This window comes from Microtus pennsylvanicus, chromosome 17, assembly GCF_037038515.1.
Source record: "Microtus pennsylvanicus isolate mMicPen1 chromosome 17, mMicPen1.hap1, whole genome shotgun sequence".
Lineage (NCBI taxonomy): Eukaryota > Metazoa > Chordata > Mammalia > Rodentia > Cricetidae > Microtus > Microtus pennsylvanicus.
The window spans coordinates 38162179-38169953 of record NC_134595.1 but is presented as its reverse complement, the minus strand read 5'-3'; positions in this window follow the sequence as shown (position 1 = coordinate 38169953).

Sequence of the window (7775 nt, the reverse complement as noted above, 5' to 3'; positions counted from 1 at the left end):
TTGGAATTTAGACTCCAGCCAGGAGACACACATAAATCAGCAAGGGCAAAAGTCGGTGCAAGTAGGGATAGCACAAATTATGGTGTGATAATGACGGGTAAGAGTGGAGCTGGTGGTGACACAGAGATAGTTCTGGAATGGAAAGCAAGGTGACTCCACGTTGGGCCTTTCATGCCAAGGCCAAGTTGGGTCTTAGTCACCGTTTTATTGCCGCAGAGAGACACCACAGCCAAGGTAACTTAGAGAGGAAAGTATTCAATTGGAGGCTTGCTGACAGGTTCAGAAGGCAGTTTATACTCACCATGATAGGGAGTGTGGTGGCGTGCAGGCAGCGATGGAGCTGGAGAAAGAGCTGAGAGCTTTACATCCTGATCCACAGGCAGGCAGAGAGAGAAACACTGGCCCTGGTTAGTCAATCTTCCCCACCAACTGGGGAGTAAGCCTTCAAACACAGGAGCCTGTGGGGCCCATTCTCATTCAGACCACCACAGGGGGTTAACAGTTATTCGAGTGTTAAAGAAATTCTTGAAGAGTGTTAAGCAAGGAAGTGACATGCTTAGATTGGTAGTTTAGAAAGAGTCCCCCTGCTGCTTGTGAAATTATAAGGAGGCAACAGTTGAACAACAAACACTCAACAAATATCAATTCCCTCTGCAGATAGATTTTTTTTTAGTTAATCTATTGATTCTTTTTTCCTCTCTCATATATTACATCCCAACCCAAGTTTCCCCTCCATCCTCCTCCCAGTTCCTCGCCACCACCTCTCCTCTCCCCCAGGTCCACTTCTCCTCCATGTCCCTTCAGAAAAGAGCAGGCCTCCTAGGGATAGCAACCAAACATGACGTAAGTTTCAATAAGACTGGGTACATACCTCATGACTAGGCTGCATGAGGCAACCTAGTAAGAGGAAAAGGGTTCCAAAAGCAGGCAAAAGTGTCGGAAACAGCTCCCATTCCCACTGTTTGGAGTCCCGCAAGAACACCAAGCTACACAACCATAACATATATGCAGAGGAGCTAGGTCAGACCCACATAGGCTTCCTGACTGTCACCTCAGTCTCTGTGCATCCCTATGAACCCTGGTTTAGTTGATTTTGTGGGCTGTGTTCTCATGAGTCCTTGAGAGCCTACTCTTAAGGCTGAATTCACACACACACACACACACACACACACACACACACACACACACACAGAGGAAGCTGGGTTCATGCCTGGAGAGATGGCTCAGTGGCTAAAAGCACTGGCTGCTCCTCCATAGGACCCATGTTCTATCCCCAGCACCCACAGCACCAGGTGACTATCGACAACCATCTGTGACTCCAGTTCCATGGCATCCGACACTCTCTCTCTGCAGGGCACCAAGCATACACATGACTCACAGACATCCGTTCAGGGATAGGCTGATCCAAGGCTTTCCCTGAGGCTCTTCTATATGGCGAAGGGACACAGCTCCTTCTCTAATACCAGGAACATGCTTGGCAGAGCCAGTAATGACCTGGGGCCAGGGCCTTGGGGCAGGACGTTGATCCTGCCAACTGTATATTCCCACCTTATAGGGCTGTGGGTGTCAGTCCAAAGCCTCTGTGAAGCTCTTGAGATGCCCTACAGTCCCTTTGTGCAGCATTGCTTCTTAGCTTCTGCCAACTTCACCCATAGTATAGAAGCTTCCACTGCCTCTGTCCCATTACTCCCCTCCATGTGAGGAAGATGCTGTATTTCGTTCCTTCTTTTATTTATATCATTATATGACTATTTGACTTTTTTCAAGAGAGGGCCTCACTATATAGTCGGTGGTTCTGGAACTCACTATGTAGGGACCAGGCCGGCCTCCAACTCAGAGATCCACCTGCCTCTGTCTCCCCAGTGCTGGGAATAAAGGCATGTGTCACTACACCCAACAATGCTGTATTTCTTTTTTTTTTTTTTAAAAAAAAGACTTATTTCTTTTTATACACATTCATGTTTTGCCTGCATGTATATGTCTGTGTGAGGGTGCCAGATCCCCTGGAAATGAAGTCACAGGCAGTTGTGAGCTGCCATATGAGGTGCTGGGAATTGAACCTGGATCCTCTGGAAGAGCAGCCAGTGCTCTTAACTGCTGAGCCATCTTTCCAGCCCCAGTGTTCTATTTTTTAATAAACTTGATCACATGAGTCATCAGCTTGCGCAAGACCTCCAGACCCCAACTTCGCTATCTTCTAATCTTCTCATCCTCTGGCCAACATCCCCTTAGGATCCTGTCACGGAAGAAGAACCTGCTGGTCCAGGTCAGACGTCCATGCAGGCAAAACATCCACACACATAAAGAGTTCAGGCTGAATATGGTAGCACATGCTGTTAATCCCAGCACTTGGGAGACAGAGGCAGGTGGATCTCTGTGAGTTTGAGGCTGGTCTGGTCTACATAGAGAAACAGTCTAAACAACAACAGGAACAACAAAAGAAACAAACAACAACAACAACAACAAAGATCTGTGCTCTGGCAGGTAGGCAGAAGAGCAGGACTTTCCAGCCTGGTTACTACTGCCATGGATGGGGCCCGCCGTGGGGTGGGGAAGGAGGCACTGTCTTCCATTCTTCCTTAGGAGGTTCAGGCCCTAGAAGTAGGGCTCCCAGGAAGACTGGGGTGCTGCATCTCATTCTGTTTCCTGCTGCCAAACTCCTGGAGACGTGAAGAAGGCATCTGGGATTTTACCAGCTCCCACATGAGAAAGAAACTGAGTGCGGGACGCGGGGCTGTCTCCAGAGATGGTTTGCAGGACGGTGGGTGTCCCTGACTCTGAAGCTCTGGGAAAGGAAAGCTGGTGGGTGTCGTGTAGGCCGAGGTTTAAAATAGGATGATGTGTGTGGGAACTACAAGAAGTGAGTTCAGGTGATGACAAGGGCTTCGGGGCTTCTTCAGAAAGGAGAGAGGAGGAGTGGAGGGACTTGGAACAGACCCCAAGGCCTCGGGAGAAGAAGGAACAGTCACTGAGGCCCCGGCAAGGGTAGGAGCAGGAAGCCCTGCATCCAGTCTGTTTCAGGAAGGGACCCAGGTTTCAAAGGCCTTGAAGGGATGGGCTGTTTGTGAGGGCACAGCATGGGTGAGACAGGAGTAATAACCATCTTCACACCCTACCCCATCCATCCTGGTACTAAAATTTGGTCATTAACACAGGACTTCCTGGGGGAGAGTGGACTGGGAGGATGTAGATAGGCTTATGGAGTGTAGATACGGAAGAAAGTCCTTTGGTCTTCTACCGAGCCACTTCCGACTAGCACCCATCCCTCTGGAGTTTCCCTGCTGGTGAGGAAGGGGTGGTGCCTAGGATCAGCAGGTTCATTTGCTTCCTGGGACCATTGTCTTGGGAACTCAGCTTCCTCCCAAAGCCCTGTCCCTTACTGTAGGACGCTGGGGATACATTGTCTCTTATGATGCTAATTTTTAGCTTTCATTCCTGTTAAGAGACATTGTTTTTTTCTCTTTACACTGGCAAAACCGCCTTTAAAACCATTTCACTAGGCCAAGCTGTCTGAGGCTCTGTGCACCCATCTCTCCCCCGGATGTCTCTGCCCGGTGGCTGTTCTTACCTACCAATCTAGACCCCAGCAGTGTGAGGACCGCGGGATGAAGACACAAAGAAATATGGAAGAGCTTCTAGATGGGAAGTGAGAGGGAGCTGGGGGTGGCGGGAAAGTAGAGGCTTGCTGACTGGGGACCCATAATAGACAGGACGTGGCTCCTCACTACCCGGGACTTTTACAAGGCTCTTGGCCCGTCCCTGCTAGGACAATTCTTGTACTTTTGGAGGACAGACCCAGTCCTGGGACCTGAGCACAGCAGGCCCCTCCCAGAGGTCATGAACTCCACATTTCACACGTGTGGGAGGTGTGTGCCTACACTTGTGCCTCAGGGCAAGTGATGCATGGGTGACCTGGAGGAAAGGGGAGACCAGCTTGACCTTGACAGATCCTTCCTAAAACCTCTCTGCCCGGTCACCCCCACAGCTGGAGCCTCACCTGCCAGGGCCAGCCAGAGCAGGGCAAGATGGGGGCCACTGTACCACCTCAGCGGAAGGCGATTCTCACAATCAGAGGGAAGAGGTCGGTCGTATAAACAGGATTCCTATGGGATTACAGCTGACCTTGCTCAACTGTTATTAGTCAGCCTCAAGGAAGAGTGTCTGCAGGGACAACCTGGATCTTAGGTAGTCTGTCTCCACTGAGCAAACAGTCTCAGGAAGGAGTGAGCACAGGCCCACACACAGCTGCCTCTATCAAAGGTCCCAGCTGGTTTTCCCATTTTGCAGGATCTCCAACCTGTGGGAGATTGCCCATCCGTCGCTGTTTGAAAGGAGCATTCTCATCTGTTGAGCTCGCTCTCTCTCTCTCTCTCTCTCTCTCTCTCTCTCTCTCTCTCTCTCTCTCATAGTTGAAACAAGGTCTCTCTGCATAGCTCTGGCTGTCCTGGAACTCCCTATGGAGACCAGGCTGGCATGGAACTCACAGATATCCTCCTTGTCTTTGCCTCCCAAGTGCTGGGATCAAAGATGTGTGCTGCCATGCCTCTAAAGGGAGGAGAAATTATAGTCACATCTTAGCTTCTGGCACGAGCCCAGCAGATTTCCCCAGTGTTAGTTTTTCCCACCCTTTCACCCCGCAGGGACCCTTCTGGAAAGACATCATTCAAACAAAAGTGGAAACCCAGATAAGGACATGCCCTGGTTTCAGTTCCAGAGGGCTGGGATCCAGGGATCTACAGGTCTCTTCCCCCACAGAACCACCTGGGTGAGTTCTAAGGCTTATGTCCATGCTGCACATGCCCAGTAGACACAGAACGGAAAGGAAATGGGTAAAGGGATTGCTGTTCGGCACTTCGGCGGATAGACCGATAGAGTTCAGACTAGACCCATGATCTCTCATGACAGCCAGGAGCCCCTGGGCCACTGGTGATATGTCCCAAAGAAGGGGGCTGGGACCACCTCTGTCTCCCACTGATAGTCACAAAAAGAAACTTGGGCTCTGGTGTCCTAAGGCGAGATTACATATCAAGTTCGAGAGCCTTCATTTGGGTCCAGCCCTTACTCTTTGGACTTGTTCACTATCTTCTTCTCATCTCTGACTTCTGGCATCCTTATCTCCAAGCTCGGTGACTGACGTGGCAGGGAGCACTGTTTAACTCTGAGGGTTTCAGGGACCCTGAACCTAGATAGGCACCCCAAGACAAAGCCCTCTCAAAGCCCTGTCAGTGGGTGACAGCTGGGCCTCGTCTATTAAAAATGAGCACAGAGTGAGGGAAGAGATTGGTATTGGCTCAGGGAGGTGTGGTAGGGCCCAGCACTACCATTAAAGTCGCAGCATAGTGGAGAACCTTCTGGAAGGGGTGGGGAGTACCTTGTGGGTAGGCTCTAGATTTCCAACCAGAGCGAGGCCATTTCTGACTCTGCTGAGACCGTGGACATGTGACTTCAGCTCTTCAAGCCCTCCGCCACTCAGTAAAGTGGATACTATTGCCTTCCCTGGCAGGCTTAAAGACTATATGGGGGGGGAAGGGGGGGGATGGACAGGACGCACCCGCCTGTCTCTTGCTGACTGCTTCTGGGTGGAAGGAAAATTCCTCATTTGCCCACTAGAGGGCGCCCCACTTCCTCTGCCTCTCAGTCGCTTGCAATGAATGGTCCCTTAAGCAAAGACAAGGCGCTGACTTTGGAGGGACCACGGAAATCCGGAAATCAGCCCCCGAGGTGAAGATTGAAAATGTAGTTAAATTTACCGTGGTTATGTCTAGGCTGAAGGCACACACAGCGACTTTTCTTGTCATTGTCCCCTAAACAGCACAGTTTAAAAACTCATCCATTATGAGCACCCAGAGACGATTTACATAAAAACGGAGAATGTGCAGAACTTATATACAAATGTTGTCATTTCATATAAAACATTTGAATATCCTTGGACTTTGAGCTCTATGGGAAGTCCTGGTGTGTGTGTGTGTATGTGTTTTCCTCATGCCCAGTCTTTGCTTGTTTCTGAATAATGTGAGCCTTTTGAAGACCCAATAAAATGCTATCAGTTTGGTGCCTTCTACCATCTTTATGAAGGGAAACTGATGTCAGGCTGGGCGAGGGTGGAGCTGGACAACGTTTCTTGTCTTCTGATGCTTCTCTGCTTCTTCACACCGTCACACCCTCCTCAAGGGGCCCCAGTGAGAGCAGGCCGTTTACACAGTGGTTCTTCCACACTTACTGAAGCTTCAGACAAGACATTTGAATGTAGACAGCCCAGGGGAAGATCCGGAGCAGAACCCCCACGAGAGACGTTTCCAACACAGTTGCTTAGGTGAAATTCTAGGCCATGTTCAGAGGACTGACAGAGCAGCCGGTGTGGGAAACTGGCTTCCAGAGACCCGGCAGATCTGTGTAGGCCCAGTCTCTGGGGGATCTTTTAGGGTGTGTGATTTTTAATTTGTTGCTGCTGTTGTTTTCAGGGGACTGATTTTTTTTTTTTAATTCCAAGAACACTGGCCAATTCTTGGTAGGTATTTAAGGGACGATATAAAATGTTATAGGAAGATACATTGAAGCAGCCAGATCATGGACCATGAAGCATAAACAGTGTAAATGGGTAGACATATAAGGGGCTCTGGAGTTATCCAGAAGAAACCTGCTGGATCCTGCTCTACAATTGAACAACACAGCTGGAGAATCAGCTGGACTCCACCCAGGTCAGCCTGCTCCCCAGAGACACCCACCCCCCACTTTCCTTTCTGAGAACCGGTCCCCAGCCTTGTCACCATGGCAGCTGGGCTCTTCCGCCTGATCTGATTGGTTGCTGGATTGCATCATCAGTCCTGTGACTGACCCTGTGATGGGACACGGTTGCCATGGTTTCATCAAGTATGCAAACAAGCAGCTGCGGTTCTCCAGGCTCAAGGGACAGGACCGGAGTCCAGCCTAGCTAATGGAAAATCCTTGGAAGAGCTGGAAAGCCTAAGTTATTTGTCTCTGGGCTCAGCTGACTGCGACTGCACCTTGTTCTATCGCTGATGGAAGAGGAGGGGGGGTGGCAGTCCTGCCTCTCCGTGCGTTACCTGAAAATGCCTTGTGTCTTGTTTTGTTCAGAGCTGGAGACATGGCTCAGTGGTTTAAGAGCACTTGCTGCTCTTCCAAAGGACCCAGGTTTTGCACTCAGAACCCACATAGCAGCTACAAACCATCTGTAACTCAAGTTCCAGAAGATCTAACACCCTCTTCTGGCCTCTGAGGGCCAGAAGACATACATATGCCTGCATAGACTTCCGAGTAGACAAAACACTGATACACGTAAAATAAAAATAAATCTTAAAAGAAGAGCCTTCCTTGCTTCTTCCCATTTTAGGACTTCTCTGCTATGGCTGCTCTGAGTCACAACCTCAGCAGAGGAAGGCTGCAATGGAAGCCTCCTCCTCCCCCTCCAGCTTCCTGATATGCGAGTGCTGGTGTTGTGTGTCCTCTCTGTTTCTGCCTCTGTGTCTGTCTTTCTGTCTCTTTCTGTTTGTTTTTGAGATGGGAACTGTTGTAGCCAAGGCTAGCCTTGGACTCTATTCCTCCTGCTTCAACCTCCCAAATGCTAGGGTTACAGGCATGGGTCGCCACGGCCAGCTAAGGTTAGTTTTCAAGCTAACTCTTTTCACAGATGTCTCTGGAGGCAGCATGGGTAAGCTCTGGGCTGGCCAGAGTTTCGGAGACGAGAAGCAGGAGCAAAACACAAGGAAGACCGGGCAGGGGTCCTCAGAGCACAGCCATGGCAGCCTACAGATCTC